The 18,661-nt window shown below is 39.8% G+C and overlaps 1 protein-coding gene across 1 annotated transcript in view; it reads left to right on the top strand.

Moving 5' to 3' along the window:
- Nucleotides 1-7,575: 7,575 nt before the first annotated feature.
- plce1 (phospholipase C, epsilon 1) overlaps nucleotides 7,576-18,661 on the top strand; it is a 77,438-nt gene continuing 66,352 nt past the window's right edge. Inside the window, 2 exon segments of the mRNA XM_030755349.1 lie at nucleotides 7,576-7,696; nucleotides 15,426-15,511. The gene's annotated coding sequence lies outside the window, so the exon portion shown is untranslated.

Here is an 18,661-nt window from a genome sequence, read left to right as displayed (position 1 = left end):
CTGATGATGGAAGAGGAAACAGGTGGGAACACAGGTGACGCTGATTACCTTGACAAGACTAGGGCAAGCAAAACTGAAGACAACAGACAGGGACCAGACAACTATCAAAGTAAAACAGGAAGACAGAAGAGGGAAACAAAGATGCAGACTTGACACCAGGAAACACAAGGAACTAGAAATAACTGAGGACCAAAACAAAAGATAACAAAAAACACTGGGCCACCGGCCCAGGACCATGACAGCGACGCAGTGGAGCCAGCCAATTGAACTCTCTGGGATCTGTTTGACAAGTAATCAACCACCCACAAGGTAGCGGGATGTGAAAGCCCAATCCTGTACAAAATTTTAATCAATAGTATATGATTTACTGTGTCAAATGCCTTAGATAGGTCAATAAACAAAGCAACGCAATGTTTTTTTGCTATCAAGAGCTTGGATAAGATCATTAACAGCCTTTAAAGTGGCAGTAACTGTGCTATGCTTTTTTTCTAAAACCAGATTGAGCATTTTATAGAATAGTATTTGTTTCTAAAAAAATCTTTAGTTGGTCTGCAAATAATTTTTCAAAGTTTTTTTTGCCAAAATACATAATTTAGAAATTGGTCTGTAGTTATTAACTTCTGATGATTCTCGAAAGCTGGAGCACCTTTTGTGTGTGTGTGGGGGGGGGCAGGAGGAGGGGAGGTGAAGGAGCACAGAGGCTCCTAATCAGCGCCGTGCCTGTTATTGATCATATCATATGCACAGCTATTAGATACAGAAAATCCCGACTAGAGAAATAGTTTCCCCGCATCGCTTTGCCCCCCCCCCGTTGTGCACACCCACTTTTTTTGCGTCACTGCTTATAAGTGTTTTATGTATTTTCTGTCTCACAGTCATCAACTCAGTAACATAATTTACAATGTTCCCCGCTGCCTGCATGTTATCTTCGGGGCTATATTTCAAATAGTCTTGTCTCAAAAGTAATTTTCCATGAACACCTGGTCCAGCACTGCAGATGAGGTGTGGCCTCAGTTTGTGTCTACCAAGTTTCAACCCATAGGGGAGAATGGAGCAGCTGTGCGCCGTACCCTTTAGAATTACCACTGCACCTCCAGCAGAAACCAGGAAACATCCCGCACTTTTTAATGTTTTATTGCTATGCTCTCTTCAACCGTGTGTTTTCTTATTGTTTGTTCTGGGGAGTTATGACTCCCAGCATATGTGAGCATATCAAGGTAGGGGCTGGATGAATCAGTGAGGCCCTTTTCCAAAACAAAATGAGGAGTTTTTTTGTAATGTAGATTTCTTTCATCTTTCAGTCAGAGATGTGTGCTCAAGGATTTAACAAGACATGGAACTGTGCTCTCGCAAGGTGTGTGCATTTGCTAATTGTTGCTTTCATCGAGCTTATAAACTGACAGGGTTAGATAGTTGAAACTTATGTAAAGCTATAAAGAGGGCTAAGTATCTACAGTCACGTTTTTTTTATCTACTTCCTCTTTTTTACATTATATTCCCTTACATTTAATTGACATAATCTTGCCTCCATAATCTTTCACTGCATTTACGGCTTCAGCTAGATTTATTTTAATTTAATTTTCAAGGGGCTATAGTTTTATCAGATTTTAAAGGACTGTGGCGAAGCTTTAAGTCGCATTTGATGTGTGGAAAAGCTGCACAGTGCTAGAAGAGCCACTCGCCCTCATTTTTTTCTTTCTTCTTCTTCCCTTTTTTTTTTTTTTTTTTTACATCAGGGAATCAGGGATTCCCAAAGGTTTGCACTTTGCACGCTCCTGGGTGGAGGAGAGCTGGAGGGATGGAAGGGTTGCACATTCCTGTCGGATGGCATAAGACTTCCCATCAGTGGAGTGTGTGAGGGGGCGGGGGATTGGGAAAATAATCCCTCATTTTCCAAGTTGAAATACGTGTGGATGCAGTTACATGCTGCCAAGTGGAAAAGGGTATCTCTTTCGAGCACGTGCTTTTTAATATCTCGGAGGGGCGGCGGCGGCGCGCCGTTCATTTCAGGTCGAGGAGTGATGATAGTCGTTTAAAGCAGTGGCGCAATTAATACCGACGCCCCCATGGGATGTCGCCTTTATCGGTCAGGACAAGTTGCAAAATTCCAAAACTCTTCATAGTTTCTCCGTGATCTGGCTGTTTCGCTAAGGTGAGATCCACCATCAAAGGACGGCAGCCGATGGAGCACGGAGGAAGACACCGCACTGGGGCAGCTGTTTGCCGTAGTTGGCCGTCAAAATGATTTCTGCGATGGCCCCTTGAGTTAAACCAAATGGTCGTAAAGAACATTGCAAACACTGAACTGGAGTGACTCATTCTAGGCTAGTGGCAACAACCTATAGGACATGCGGCATAAATAAGTGAATGGCTGGCTACGGTGAGAAACTGTTGCCAGACATTCCAATGGAGTGACACACTTACACACGCACGCAGCCTGCTAGAGAGGCGCAGTGTGGAGTCTAGGTTATACTATTGTCCTCCTGTCTACGGCTCAGTTGGCTAAATGAGAGGGAAAGCAATGCTGCCTTCAGGTGCTATTGGCTACACTGCAGTTACAGGAAATATTGCGGTTAGGCTTGGCGTGTTATAAAACAGCCATGATAAGAGCATGATTATTACACGTCTTGCATTTACCGCATAACACGAAACTTCAAAGAAACTGTGATTTCAGACTTCATGCTGTGCCATGAAGTGACCTGTGGGGATTACCCTCTTTGTGTGTTGCATGTAAAGGACTGCTTTGTCATCTTTTACAGTTACAAATTCCCATCTAGTTTGACTATGCGGACCCCATTTTCATTTACATGAACTATATAACTTAATAATATGCACACTGATTATTAATTGTACTGTGCAAAAGTATCAATCAACCCCTCATTTCTTTATATTTTGATTCTAATGAGCCTTGTCATTTTTAAAAGTGTTCTAGACCAATAGTTCTGCTGGTTTTTATCAGGGTCTTTCAGAGTGTTTCTTTGGGCATTGGCTGCTTTTTCACTCATTTACAGTCCAGTCCTTGTACATGACAATTTTCAGCAGAATGTGTTTCTGTTTGCTAAGTCACTTAACCCTGACCTATGAATCATTCAAGCATAAAAAGGTCACCTAACTCAAGAGATGAAACACTCTTGTGTCTACACATAACAGACAACTTAGGGGGATAAATCCAGCAAAGACCTGACACAGGTCAGGCTTTGATCCATAATTCAATACCACCTGGAAAGCATCTGATTGGCAAGGGCAACACCTTCATTTTTCAGCATGATAATAATCCCAAACACACTGTCAATGCAGTAAAAGCAGACCTGGATAATGAAACACAGTAGAACACTATCAGACATGGATTGGCCTCCCCAGAGTCCGGACCTCAACATTGCTGAAGCAGTGTGGGATCATCTTGACAGAGAACAGCCAACATCAGGAAGTCTGGAGAACTATTCCTGGAAACTAGGAAACAAGAAAGCTGCCTAACAGAGTTAAGGCTCCTTGGAATTGTCCAAACTCTGTTTTTGTCTTATATGCTGTATTCTTTTCAATAAGTTGCTGCAGCCATTTCCCATTTTCCTTGCAAAATATAAAGAAATGAAAGGTGCCTCAAGACTTTTGCATAGTACTGTAATGATCTATTCAGTCACCTTAATTTGGAAACATACAAGGCACAAGCAGAAAGCATATTAACATGGCCCAATTAAGGTCTTCAAAAACATGTGGCTCCTCTGCAAGGCAGAGATACAGCACTGATGCAGCACTCAAACTTTAGCACTTTTAGTAAAGTAAACGTTTAGTAGTACAAATTCCTGAGCAGTTAAGGAATGGATGAAAAAAGAAGAAATAATAATAATAAAAGAATGGGCTAAGTGAATTTTTGGCTTTGGACCTTTACTTTGGCAGGACTTTTATCAAGTCTTGGTCCCGCCTAAGATAACATACTGCCCACACCAACTGAGATATGAGCCAAACAGTAGCACTCATTGTTTTGCTGTTTTGTTGAGCCACACAGCTTACTGACATACACAGTTCAAACTATTAAGTTGACAGAACTTTATAATTCAGACTTTTAAGTTAGCTCAACTTATTTTTCTTGGGTCAAAGTTGGCCCAACTTTTCTCCAAGGTGAAATATCGAATTCTCACACCTTATTATAGTTGTTGGGTCAACTTAATGCTTCTCTTTGGTGTCCGGTTGGCCCAGCTGTTCTACTATTTAAAATATGAAGTTAGCTGAGTTTTTAGTTGCAGTTGTTAGTCTCACTCATTCTTCTTCTCTGGCAGCAAGTTGGCCTAACATACTGTAATATTACAGTGTGGCATTTTAGTCAGGGTTTTGTATCCTTTTCTTGTCTTTCTACGCCTCGGTGTTCAGCGTTTAATAGTTACTGGCCTCTTGTCTATGTTATTTCCTCATGTTGTGTTTAGTCTGCATTTGTGTCTTTGTTTACTTCCTGTTTTAGTTTGATAGTCCAGTGCTCCCTGTGTGTCATGTCTAGTTTCGCTCCCCCTGTTTAATTTGTTAGATTCTGTTCACCTGTGCCCTGTGTTCCCCAGCTGTTTCTTGTTTCCCAACATTACCTCTTGTGTGTATTTAAGCCCCTGTGTTTCCTTGTCGCGTCCTCCCTCATGAAGTTGTGGTTCTGTTCCTGTTTGCTGTCATGTTGGCAACCTCAGTTTTGTATATTTTTGGATTACTTTCTGTAAATAAACTCATCACTTTCATTCAGTCCTGCCTTCGGAGTTCTGCATTTGGGTCCACCCTGCTCGCCACACCGCTCACACATGACAATTCGAGGATCTTGTCCCAGGATACTCTGACATGCTGACTAGAAGAGCCAAGGATTGAACCACTATAAACTTCCAATTAGTAGACAGCCTGCTCCACCTCACAATAATATAAAATCCTTAATTCATTAACCCATCAGCTATGTCACATTAAACTAATCCCGTCTTATTCTTGCTAGATTTGATCACTTTCACCTTACCGCTTACACATGTTTGTCCAATAATAAACAGTGTCCCATTTTGAACTGACACAGTAGCCTCAGTAGCGTCAGGTGTCTATTTCCTGACTGTGAGTGATGATAGATGAAAACAGTAATTATTGAGCATTATCCGTTATACATCATTTTAGATTATTATTAGATTATAATAATGGACTCACTATTTTAAGTTATTCTACCCTAAAAGTTTCTGTTTCGTTTTCAGTATTTTTTTTTACTGTTTTTATTGATTGAAAGAATAAATTATGGAAGACTGAGGTTAAGCTATCTCTGTGTCAGGCTGACCTTCTTGAATGAAAGGCTCCATACTGTCTTATTCTGTCTCCATTTAGTCTTGCAGATATACCATGTGTTGACGTGCAAGTTACCTTTTATTACAGTGTTCTAACAGCATTCTGTGACCACGATAGCTCAATAACCTGTATCTATAAATTTTATAGGCGTACGGTTATAACACCCATGTTTTTCTTTAAGTTATTCCTGTCCAGCATTGGTACTGATTGTCTTTTAATGGACCTGGAGGGAGACTGGTTGTAATATTCAGTTTAATGATGTTGTTTTATTTTTGTTATAGATGCAGGCGTGCCAGTAGCAAGATGAACAAGAACACCAGTTGATATAAGCCAGGTCCATGAACATAATAATGAATAAAACAAGAGCGTCCCAAAGAACACGTGTCGCCTGCTCAAAGGCTTCTCAGAAAGTGTATTCATGGATATGAACCCTCTAAGTTTGAAGTCCATATGAGATATTGAAAGCGTGACAGAAAGATAGACAACAGAAGAGTCATCCCTAAGTGTCTCCCTCCCTCTTGGCAAGCGACACAAAAAATTATAGCATTGCTGACTTTCATCAAAGCTGCATTTAGACCAGTTGAGGGCAGAAATTCTCTTATACACTCTGTATAATACCTAATTTTATCTGTCTCTTATGTGCAATCTGTCATCTTTAAAAGCTCCTGAAACATGCTTCTCATCAAATGACACTTGACAGTACGTTGCAGGTCAAGTACACACTTGAAGCTCAGGTTATTAATTATTGTCCCTTTTAGAAGATAAAACAGCGCATGAGTTATAGTGTGAATTTTTGCCTCCTATTACTTTAAAAAAAGTCAAATTGGAAACTGATAAACATTAACCTCAATGGTCAATGGGATGAGGAGGATTACAGCCGACAGCTGGAATCAAGTTACAGTGACACATTTTCACATCTCCTGGCACATTACTTCACCTCATTGCATTGGATTTGGATGTCATCACTTTTGTGCGTGGTGTGAACTCACTATCAGGACTTGGCTACTGAGTGAGCGTACAGTAGCCTCAGTTTCTTAGTCAGAGTCAGCCATCACTTGTAACATCTGTTTAAAAGAAAAAAAAAAGACTGCCATATCTTGGTGGCTACATCCATCTTTCACAGTATATTCAGTCTGTGGTTCTCTCCCCTCCAGGTTATGGAACCGACTTTTTAAAATACCATCACAGTAGATTTGATATGAAATATTCCAAGGTGCTGATATTTATACGCTGTCTTTGACATCTGGAAATATTCAAGTAGAGGGTGCTGGTTTAATATGTCTCTGTGCATGCCAGTCAAGTTCTTCCACATCAAACTCGCTCACTTGCATTTTGCTTGGGGATGTAAGGTTTGGATGAGCTGTTCAACCATGGAAACTCATTCCATGGAGCTCTTTACACACTGTTCTTGATCTAATCTAAAGGACACATGAAGTTTGGAGATCTGCAGTGACAGAAAGTTATCTGCACACTGGGCCTCAGCATCCTCTGACCCCACTCTGCCATTTTATGTGGTCTACCACTTTGTGGTAGAATTGCTGTCCTTCGCAATCACTTCCACTTTGTTGTAATACCACCAACATTTAACTGTGGAATATTTAGTAGTAAGGAAATTTCACAGCTGGACAGGTGGCATCTTATCACAGTACCGCACTGGAATTCATTCAGCTCCTGAGAGCGACCCATTCTTTCACAAATGCTTGCATAAGCAGTCTGCATGCCTATGTGTTGATTTTATACACCTGCCCCCATGGAAGTGATTGGAACAGATTACTTCAATTCACTGAGTGAGTGAATACTTGTGGCAATATAGTGTAGGTTGAAAATAGGAGTTATTAAGTCCTGTCCACTACAAAGGGCACTAAATAAAAGCTGCAATGCCTGTCATTAAAAAAAAGAAAAAAAGAAAGTCTATACTGTTTGTTAGTCAAACCCCGACAAATGTGGCATCACTAGAAAGCCCAGGATGCCCTTTTGACAGTAAAGTAAGACTCAAATAGACTGCATAAATTGTGATTCACGCAGAGGTCTCACAGTCATATCCCCCAGTAAGGATAAGAATGAACTGCTGCATCGAAATTTGGACTTTTGCATCAACTTCACAGCTAAAACATTGCATAATAAGTAATTTGTAGTAAAATTACGAACGACTGCCCACTAAACTAAACATGAAGGTTGATTTGAGAACACAGGGGGAAAAAAAACGAGTGTTATTGATGCATTTGAAGGCAGTATTCCGAGGGCCCCTGAATGCATCACGGGAGCGCTTTCAGACTAGCTGCTCCATCAACTGTCTCAGCGAGAGTTGTGAAGCGGGTCAGTCACCGAGAACTTTGCAGAAAGTGTTCTGTACTTCTCTTCATGCGGCGTTTAAGTGAATGCTGAGCGGCTCTGACGCCTCTGGCGGGTGAGTTTGTGCCGCAGTACCCTCAGAGTCAAACGGCCACCGCACTTTGAGTTTAGATAAGCTTTCGTGAGTGTTTTGCTAGAGAGAGCGGTTTGTTTGTTTGTAAAGTTGCTGGTAGCATCTGTGGTTCCCAAACTGTTGTCCAGGAGCTCAGCATGTAACCAAATCAGCCTGCTGCATAAAACTGTTGCTTTTTTTTGTGTGTGTGTGCGTCCGGGGTGCTGAAAATGAATGTAGGTGATATGCGGTTGTCAGCGTGCCGCTGTTTCAGTTATCTATTAAAAAATGGAGCCTTACGAGCAGAAACAACACGTGTGCTTTAATCTGCAGTGCTGTGTGTGGATGTCTTATTTCTGTGTAAAGTCTTTTTATTTAGACATTTTTTTGCACTTTCACTCGTGTCCTCGCGCGCGTGTTATTTTTGAGTTTGACAGGTGAGGTCACTGTTTACGCGGGGAGAGTCCCTCACAGGGCATCCCCCGGGCAGTAGCGACTTTTGCCTCAGTTGTATGTAATGTTGTTGCAAGCGTTGCCTTTAAGTCAGCAAATGAATATGATTTTCATGGAAATGTGAATGGATGTGATCATAAAGGCAGGAGACACGTAAACAGTGAGATATGCACTTTTTCCTCAGTTTGCAGTGTATTTGTTAACAGTAGTTCGTTAGTTTGTTTATAAAAAAAGATATATTTATTTATTTATTTTTTTATGAATGGGGTAGACAGAGTAATATAAACATATTTCAGCAGCACCACAAACTGCAAGCTCTAAAATGACCATAAAGTCGAACTAAATGGATTTTACAGAACTGAACATTACAGCGTTCGTGAGCGGATGGTTTATTTCACTAACAAAACTTTCAACTCTTCCCACATTAATATTTGTTTGTTTGTTTGCTTTGTATGTTTATTTAACTTCCATCCAGTATGTGTGTTTCGACATTATGACACGTGACTGCAGTTGGAGAACAGGATGTCATGAGATAGAAATGTGCAGCAGACAGGGATGGTCTGGTTGGACTTGTTTTGAAAAAGCCCATAAACTCAAGCATGTATTGAGGAAGTAAGTATAGAGGTGTGTGGTAGAAGACGAGAGGCTGGCTCAGTCAAACCCGACATTAGCTGGTCTTTAACCTTCCAGCCTGCTGGTACAAATTCAGTTTGTCAGATTGCACAGATGCGCAAATAGCTTATCTGGTGCATTGACCGCCAGAGAGTTGGCATCATGTGTCCTGCATACTCGCTTCCGAGTAGCTTCCTCACCTAAACCACGTGGTGCGGTGGTGCAAACTATTTACTGCTTTGCTACATGTGAGAAAGGACAACTGGAAAAATACCTTAACCTGATTCGCCCAAAAAAGTCCTTGTGTTCATCATCATGTCATCATCAGAAGGTGCACCTGTTTAGCTGCTTCTTAATGGATTGCACACAAAATCTCAGAGGAATGTTCCTGGCACCTCCCCGAATTCATGCCATGAAGAATTGAGTTCTCAAAAAAAGGGGTGCCCCACTCCCCCACCCCCTTTTGCAACTTATGCTGCACATTAGTTCCCTGTTTTTGTGTATCCTTGGTCTAACAGCAATGCTAAAATATTTGCCTTTTAGAAAAAAAATCACAAAAAAACCCCTTTAATATTGCTAAGTTACTTGCACGCACTTTGCTTGCTGATATTTTGCTGGCATATCATTCTTTTTCAGTGAAATGCACACTAACAGGTGTGGCCAGTGTGTATTGCATGTGCATGCCGCATGAAGTAGACTAGCTCGTAACAGGACGTACCTGAGGCTGACCAGCTGGTCACCTGTTCGGGCCAAGGATGCTGAAAAGTCAGCTAATTCCGGTCCCTGGCTGGTCAGTTGTTGCGCTTTTAATATAGACAAAAACTGTTGGCATAGCAGATGTGTGCTTTTCCCTGCTAGCAGCCAGTGTACCACTTGCATATTAAACACAGAATTGTATTAAATTGATTCCCCCCATAGATTGGCTCATTGTCACTGATGTCTGATCTCAGTGTCTGAATCAGAATAAGACCAATATCTGATTCAGATAGCTGCTCCTTTGCCTGGTGGACAGACTCCAGTTTCATGTGTCATTACGCCAAGCTCCCAAATGCCGTACTGGACTAATAATGCTTGGTGTGTGCCAGTAGGGTTGGGCCACTGGATGATGGCTCACAGTCCTCAAAATGTCGAGTCCAACTGTAGGGCTGAAGATTTGTAAACACTGCTTAAAAAAATCTCTTCATTCGATAATTATTGTTAGTTTTCATGTTAAGGTACACACAGGTAATGTATTCTCTCTTGTATAGCAAAGACTGCATGTATGAACAACACAAGCAATTATTTTATGTATGATCCCGATAAATCAGATCCTAAGGAACAGGTTTGAGTGCTAAATCCAGTTTTCTTACAGCTCAGATGGGTGTCAGGTATGAACTTACCTTGACGTGGGCTTGTCTGGACAAAAACTGTGAATTGGCTGATTAATTATCTGCCCAGAATAAATACTTTATTAACATCCTGACTGCTGCTGTAGCTAAAGCATATGTTTTCTCACACAATTACTGGGCTATTCCCAAAAATTGAATGTGTTTTAAAAAGAAAAAAAAAAAATGCTCATTACAGATTTTACAGATGTTCATCATTTGATTTTAATTAGCAAGCATGTTGTTATATGGAGAACACAAGGTTACAGTGAAAGTTTCATACCATAGGCAGCAGGCCGTATGGCAATGGTTTAGATTTGTCATGCCACCACGATACTCTTTCTGTTGCTGCTGATACACTGCTGATACACACACACACACACACACACACACACACACACACACACACACACCGCTACACCTACAAAGTAGTCTCCTCCTCCTTCTATTGTACCTTTGTTAACAAGCACACGCTCACTCATATACACTAGTGTGCAAGGGCTCATCCATGTTGGAGTCTGCCTGTACAACCTCTAACTGTTGTACATACATGTGCGGACACACACACACACACAGAGCACTTCTTTCTCTTTCTGTGCAGTTTCCACTGGCGTCTCTGTCTCTTTCTGCCCTGCCCTCTAATCAAAGCCATATGTTCTCCAGATCCTTTGCATGAAAAGCCTGTTCTGTTTGCAGCACCATTCTCCATGAAACCAACCACTTGCTTACTGACACATGGAGCTGCTGTAAAATTAAAGGTAACCTGCAAAAGATTGCAAAGTGATATTATCTTATTTTTTTTTTCTTTTCACTTTTGGGGTGCTAGTTAGGTCAACTTGACAGCACGTTTTCCCTCACACTTTAATCCATCATATTCCTGTTTCTCATGCACTTCTTTGCTTGTTTATAAGCTGATCTGGTTGATGATTTTGGTAAAATCTTGAAGAATCCAAAAAAAATTTCAGTTTTTGGCTTTGATTGTTCGTGACATATTAGGCATGGGTAGGTTCCCTGCTCAGATGAATCAGAAACTTTTCCACTGTGGCTCATTAATGTGACCATGACTAACATGACCATAACCAGTGCTCCTGTTATATGGAGACACACCAGAATCTGCCTTGTGACTCATTTTGTGTCCCAAATGTTAACAATAGTTAATTTGAATGATTTTTAATACACGCCTTTATGCATTTGTGGAAAAGCCGCCCTGTTACTCTGATTATGGATAAACTGCAGTTTATTGTCCAGGTCCAGCCAAATTTGGCCGAGCTCTGCCTTTCAGGTATGGGTCAGTTCCATCTCTTCACATTTTTTTAAGATTAAATTGTGTAATTGTTGAACTTTAGTTGCATTGTTTGATCTGCTGATTTGTGAAGATTTTTGTTTTGATCGGGGTGAGGCATTAGCAGGGTTGCAACACATTAATGTGGCATCTCTGCTTTTTTGGGGTGGAACCAGGACCACCATAATTTTTGTCTTTTTTTTGTTTTGTTCTTTAAAGTTAATATTTTTCTGCCCAAAAATGGGGAAAAAAACAAAAACAAAGATGTCTTGCATACGTTGTAAATAGAAAGAGTTTCGTTTTTGTCTGAGGTGGTTTTCATTTCGTTGTGAAACACGTTGTTCAATCTTCCCAGCAACACCGACCCTTTTCTTCTTTCGTTTTCCAACTGTGAAAACTTTAAGGAATGCAATTTAAGGAATGTGATTCTATTGTAGTCATTGTAGTCATATGATGCATCTTTTCTCCTCCAGCCCCCCCCCCCCCTGGAAGAGAGGGGGTGTTCTTTGTCTGAAAGAGTGCAAACTGTGGAGGAGTTTCTGTTACTGGATCTTGCGCTTGGCTGTATGGCATAGTTTGTCAGTACAGTTCCACAATACTGAACATCTAGTTGAAGTTATATAGTTTAAAGTAGTTTTTCTCTAAGTATGTTTAAGCTCTTCCAAAGTAATAAATGCACACATATTTATCAAAAAATATGGGTAATTAAAAAAAAAGTTTTTGGTGGTTCCATTGTTTCTTTCTTTTTTTAGAGTTGTTTTTACCCTGCTTGATTGTGTTTCCAAAATATCTTTTTCTTTGCAGTCTTTCCTTGTGCTCTTGGCATCAGTGAAGTATTTGTGACTAAAGAAATAATCTGCTTGAAGCCTGCATTTTCACTGCGTACAGTTGGGTGACGCCAGTAGGAGCATTGTCCTTTTGTACTCTCATGACATCCTTTTTTTTTTTTTTTTTTTTCCTTCTGTGACCCCTGCACAACAGAGAAGGGGATTCCTTCTCTCTTTGGCCTGCTCTTTGTGCCGGTGGAATGCCAAAGATCCAATGTTAAACCTCAGCGTGAAGTATTTAGTGAAGCATTTTAGAGGCTCAGGAGGATAAGTGGAATTTCAGGTCAGTTTGAATAGAGCCCTCGCTTTCTGTTTGTATTTCTTCAGTGCCATTTACTCTGTCTTTTACTGTCCTTTTCCCAATGACTAAGCACTATTAAAGTTAGCCTAAAAGTAATTGAACATATTAAGTGTAAAGAGTTTTTTTTTTAATCAGTAACCACACTGTTACCGTCTACAGTACCTCACTGATTGGATTTGCATTCCTGTGCTCCATGTAAGGGTGGATCTAATCACATACCAGGCTGTGAGTCATCGTTTTGATGAGTTGTGAAATAATCCCTCATGAATGAAAATGAGGGGGGAAAAAAAAGGCTTTTATGCAAGATTGAAGGCCCCCTATTGAGGGGATTCACAGAGTGATTTAGGCCAGAGATTAAAGGGCTGTTCTACCTCCTGAGACAAACTCATTAAGCCAAATTGTTGCTCCTTTTGATTGATCTATAAAACAAAAGGTTGTTATGTAAAAGGGGCATTCATGTTCAAATGCACAATTTTTGCAGGTGGATTTTAATTTTGGGAAGAAAAAAAAAACTTGTAGCTTTGAAATGTCAGATGCAGTTAATCAACAGTAACTCAGGTACATAAAGGAAGACTGTGACCATATTTCACATTTGATTTTATATTAAATTGGTGATACTGATCTTAGGTGCCTAGCTACTTCTGTTTTCATTACATATGTTTTGAGTTTGAAAAGACATGGAAGTAACATGAAACTTTATAAGGTTTAATTGCACTTTTACTCTTGGACTCTGCTAGAGTATCTTTGCATAACTTGCAGTTCAGAATCATCCAGTGCCAGTATCTGCCTTTAAGGCCACGCACTGTTAAAGCCAGCTTTTTTTCTGATCGTATTTCTCTCACCCCATCTACCTATACACTGCTCAAAAACTTAAAGGAACACTTTTCAATCAGAATATAGCATCAAGTCAATTAAACTAATGGGATATTGATCTGGTCAGTTAAGTAGCAGAGGGGGTTGTTAATCAGGTTCTCCATGAGCGCCTGGCAGCACAAATGAACCAGCTGCTAATGGATGAGACGCACCCGGAATGGCTAACTGAAGGCCAGACAGTCCTGATCCCCAAGGATCCCCGTAAGGGCCCAACCCCATCCAACTACCGCCTAATAACCTGCCTCAGCACATCACGGAAGCTCCTCTCAGCAGTGAGCAGGTACATGGCTCAATATATGAGCAGGGCCCAGAAAGGACTTGGCAGAAATACCAGAGGAGCAAAGCACCAGCTACTGATAGATCGAGCAGTCACTCTAGACTGTAAGACCAGACTGACCAACCTGTGCACTGCCTGTATCAAAGTGTGAAAATCCGAGTAGCAAAAAGTTAGCTTTTTTACTGTGAAAACCACAAACAACCTTCAAGTTACAACTTCATGACACTAAGTGCCCTTAAAATGGTAATACTTTAACTTGACATAAAATTTTAAACTTCATACATGTGGAAAGGCGTTTTTGTACCACATGAAACCAAATTAATTATTATTGATAGTCTAAATAAGTCACAGTTTACTTCCACTTCACATTCTGTATGCCAATTTTTTTGTTGTTGTCCACAGTACTGTGATGTACTGTACATCTAGCAGATGTTTAGATTTAGAGTAATAAAGAACTGTTTCAGTCACAGGAAAAAGAAGGAGTCCTGTGATAAATGTTATGGCCAAAACAGAACACTGATGTCAACATGATTGAGTCCATCTGGGATTACACAAAGATACAGAAGAAGAGACTAAATTCCCAAAAGAACTGTTGTCCAAGAGGCTTGGAAAAATCCAGCTGCCAGATATCTACAAGTCTCGCGTAACTGTGAAACTCTGCCAGATTGTAATTTTTAGATCTTTTCCTGTTTGCTGCATTTTTAATTTTAAGTTGATTTGATTAAAAAAAACAAAACAATAACAACAACAGCAAAAAACAAAAAACAGCAATGCATGACAATATTTTTGACAAATACTCACTATGTTCTGCACTCTACTTTGTAAACCAAACTGTCGAGATAAATAAGGGAACAACTAACACACATAAAAACACATACTCAGTTCTTTGTTAACCATCTGACTATGATTATATCCAGATTTTTTATGACTTTTAGAGGTGCTGACATCATACCCTTTTGCTTTCATCACCATGTGGTGCACTTTATTGCAGCATGGGAAATACTGGATCTTATTGGATGTACTTGCATATAGAAGGTAGAAGATATGCCGACTTCTAGCCTTTATATCGGTGTGGTTGATGTTCATGAGTTTTCCCATGGTCCTATTGAAAAAAAAAATGCAAGCTTACAAAAACAGAATACATGTGTTTGTGAACTTATTTAACTTATTAATTTGTTATTTTTCCATTATTTCTAAAACTGTGAATATTTAGTCTTAGTTTCTGGAATAAATAATGTTTTAATGAATATAATATGATATATTTTATAATAGAACACAATATTCATTAATATATTGACTATGAACATATTGGTATTGGGGATTGTATAAGTATACTTCTTAACATGTCACACTTTTACTGTAGTGTTGAGAAATGATAATCATTGATGTAAAAATGCAGCTTTAAAAAAACACTAACATAGTGCAGTATCCCATTAGAAAAGAAGACTTTCACAAATATATCACAGTTAGGAAGCCATGTGCTGCTGCCAGCTTATATGTTTTGTCAGTCACATGGATGTCAAAGTAAATCTTACTGTGAATGTCGGAGAACCACGCTCAAAGTCGAGAAAACATTTTGATTGGCTGCTGAACTTGGTGTTGAAAGGCCATCCCTCATGTCATTTGTTGTTACACTCTTGCTCTCTTTAATGCGCACACACACACACACACACACACACACACACATACACTTGCTATCTTTCACTGATCGTGTCTCTCTGTTTCTCACTCTCTCTTAAAAAGATAACAAGCGGGAATCCTGAATCACCTGGAAAATCTGGAGAGTTAGAATTCAGAAGTCCTCTAGAGTCACAAATCTACCTTTAAATGTAAGTATCGCCACATTATAATTACAGTCAAATGCTTTAATCTTAGAAAGAGGAATATTATTGAAAGAGAAGCTTGGCATGAGGATTGTGGGAGAGTATTTTAATAATATAACAAGTGAAGTAGAAGTGATTGTTTTCTTGGTCAGTGCACTCGTCACTATATGTGACCTAATTTCCAGCGTGTGGGTGTGTGCTTGTGTGTGTGTTTCAGTCTGTGTTTTTAGCCGTGGGCTGAGATTTAGCCGGGAAGAGCCATTTACTTTCCCAGCCAGGGTCACAGTTCAGTTGATAACAAGAGCTACTTTGAACTGTGTGTGTGTGTGTGTGTGTGTGTGTGTGTGTGTGTGTGTGTGTGTGTATTCATGGTTGTTTTTATAGCTTTACTTTCTGCAGAGCTTTGTTTAATAGCCGTTTCTACCACGTAAATCTCACCTTTTGAAAACAGCTGCTCTTTAGTTGTCATTAACTTTTTATGGTATTTCTATAAGGGATAAGAGTTAAATGTAGTCATGAGGAAAGACCCTAAATGAACATTTGTAGCTCTGTTATGCCAAATCTCACTTTGTTCACACACAAATCCATTTTAAGTAATGTGGAAATGCTATCCTGTTGCTAATTTCAGAGTGATTTGATGGCAAGAACAGCTGTCCATCATGCTTCTTAGTGCTTGGCTTCAGGATTTAAAGCTACACTGTAAAGGTTTTTGCCTTGAGTAACCCAAGTGTTATCCTAGCACTGCCCTCCTGACCCATAATTTGAGAGGTTCATGCACGAACATGTGCCTCAATGGGACAGTTTGTACATACTATAAAACAGCAGGTGATGAACACATGGTTTATGTTTACAGAACCAGTGTTTTGCATGTCTTTCTTATTTCTTATTTTGATTTACAGTTTTTAGTCATGGCTTGTCTGTGCTGACTGTTAAACCACGCCCGAGCCCAATAGCAGGTGTTCATAACATCATACACGCCAAACTTGTTTAGTGCTTTGGGGTGGTTGTGAATACGAGCATGTACACACAGGTTATAGCATTTGAGTTATAGCAAGTGGCACACATTTGGTTTGATTTCATATCTAACAGGAGTGACCACATTACACAGTGAACACTGTTGCAGAAACTACTCATCGCATGTGTGTAATGTTGCACATTTTGTCAACTTTTGATATTTCTGGTTAAACCTGTTAGTTAACTGTGACACAGGTGAGGTTCTTGTTGTTGCAGATTGTAGTGGGCTCTTTCCACTGGTTTTGACAGAGTAATGAAAAAAAGTTACCTACTGCAGTAACAACTTGCATGGTGACTTTATTTTGATTAGCTTGAACATGCAGCACCTGAGGCTTTTTCTAGGCAGACATTACGCCAGTGAGGTGAGCTCGCTTCCACGTGTTGCAGTTTAAGTTAAAAAGATGTAATGCTGAAATTCAAATTTGTGCAATAAGCACAATATTTACATTGTTCAGTTAAGATTTGTAACATTTGTAATCAAGCAGTGCTGATTGTAAGTGTGGCTTTTTTTTTGGTAAAGGTTATAAGATTGCTTGTTTTCAGTTATCAAATCAATCTGATCAAAAAAAGGCACAGCTAAGCTGCAAATCAGATGTTGTTTGGAGGTTGGATATCACTGCAGGTTATTAATGGAGCATTTGTCCTTTTTTTATCCCTTTAGTTGAAGTTCTGTCTGAGTGAAAGTAGCACTGAGCCTTGAAAAGTCTTTGCAGACATGGATGCATTCACCTCGATGTGTGTCTGTGCCTTTATTCTTCTTTCGCTCCTACATGCGCGCGCGCATACACACGCACAAAAAAAATGTTTAGCTGGTCCACCCTCTCTGGGTCAGTCCCACATTCCTGGTGAGGCCCACACATTTTGGCAGGGAATAAAGGGCTGTGGTCACTCTAATTATAAGGCTTTGGACGCTATTTTTTTGGATTTATTCATTGCTGGCCACCGTGACGATACCAGACACCACACAATTAGTATGTGTACATGTTTTGGTTGAATGTATCTGTTAACGACATATTTCATAAATTTTCTCACTTTCACTTTGTTTTTTGTTTTTTTATTAATGTCCTTTTAGAGACATCCTAGAGGCGTGCTATGTTATAAAATGTTTTGTGATCAATGCTTGCCATAAAATATTCATGAGCATAGCTTTATCATGCATGCTGACTTTAAAAAAAAAAAATAATGTGCCATTATTCAAAGGCAACTGTATTGCATTTGTATATCAACCTAAACGAGCTGTGATAGCAGCAAGTAGAAACCTTTTGCCTGGTGAAACATGTTTCTGTGTTTGAGGACAAGAAATGTTAGGGGGAGGTTTTTTTTTTTTTCCTCTTCTGATGATCTCCAAGCAAATTTAATAATTGAACTATACCATGCACATAATGCAAGTGCTACACCTTAGGAGATGAAGCCGTATTGTTTTATTGCCATTGCTGCAGCCAGGTTGATGAGTATAAAATGTGTCTTGTGCATCTTTGCTCTACAGTTCATGCTCTTTGTACAGCCCCAGTTTCAAAAAAAGTTGGGACTCTGTGTAAAATGTAAATAAAAACAACAGATCAATAGAACATTGAAAACATAAAATGTTCCAAGTGAGACATTTTGCGATTTCATGAGAGATACTAGCTCATTTTGAATTTGGTGGGATCATTATCACTCAGAAAAGTTGGGATGGGAGCAACAAAAGGCTGGAAATGTAAGCTGTGCTAAGAAGAAACAGCTGGAGGAACATTTTGCAACTAATTAGGTTAATTGGCAACAGATTGATAACATGATTGGGTATAAGTCAAGCATATTAGAGAGTCAAAGTTTCTCAGAAGTAAACATTGGTAGAATTGTTCACCACAATTTCAAAATAATGTTCCTTGATGTAAAATTGTGAGGATTTTGAATATGTCATTGTCTACAGTGCAGAATCTGGAGAAATCTCTGTGCGTGAAGGACAAGGCCAAAAATTAGTACTGGATGCCCGTGGTCTTCGGGCCCTCAGGCAGCTCTGCATTAAAAACAGGCATGTTTCTGTCATGGAAATCACTGCATGAGTTCAGGAACACTTCCAGAAATCACTGTCTCCCACAAATTCCAGCAACTGGTCTCCTGAGCTCCCAGATGTTTACAGACTGTCGTTAAAAAAAAGAGAGG

This window comes from Archocentrus centrarchus, chromosome 19 (genome assembly GCF_007364275.1).
Source record: "Archocentrus centrarchus isolate MPI-CPG fArcCen1 chromosome 19, fArcCen1, whole genome shotgun sequence".
NCBI classification, from domain to species: domain Eukaryota; kingdom Metazoa; phylum Chordata; class Actinopteri; order Cichliformes; family Cichlidae; genus Archocentrus; species Archocentrus centrarchus.
Note: the sequence above shows the minus strand (reverse complement) of the source record. Positions and strands in the feature narration are given on the sequence as shown.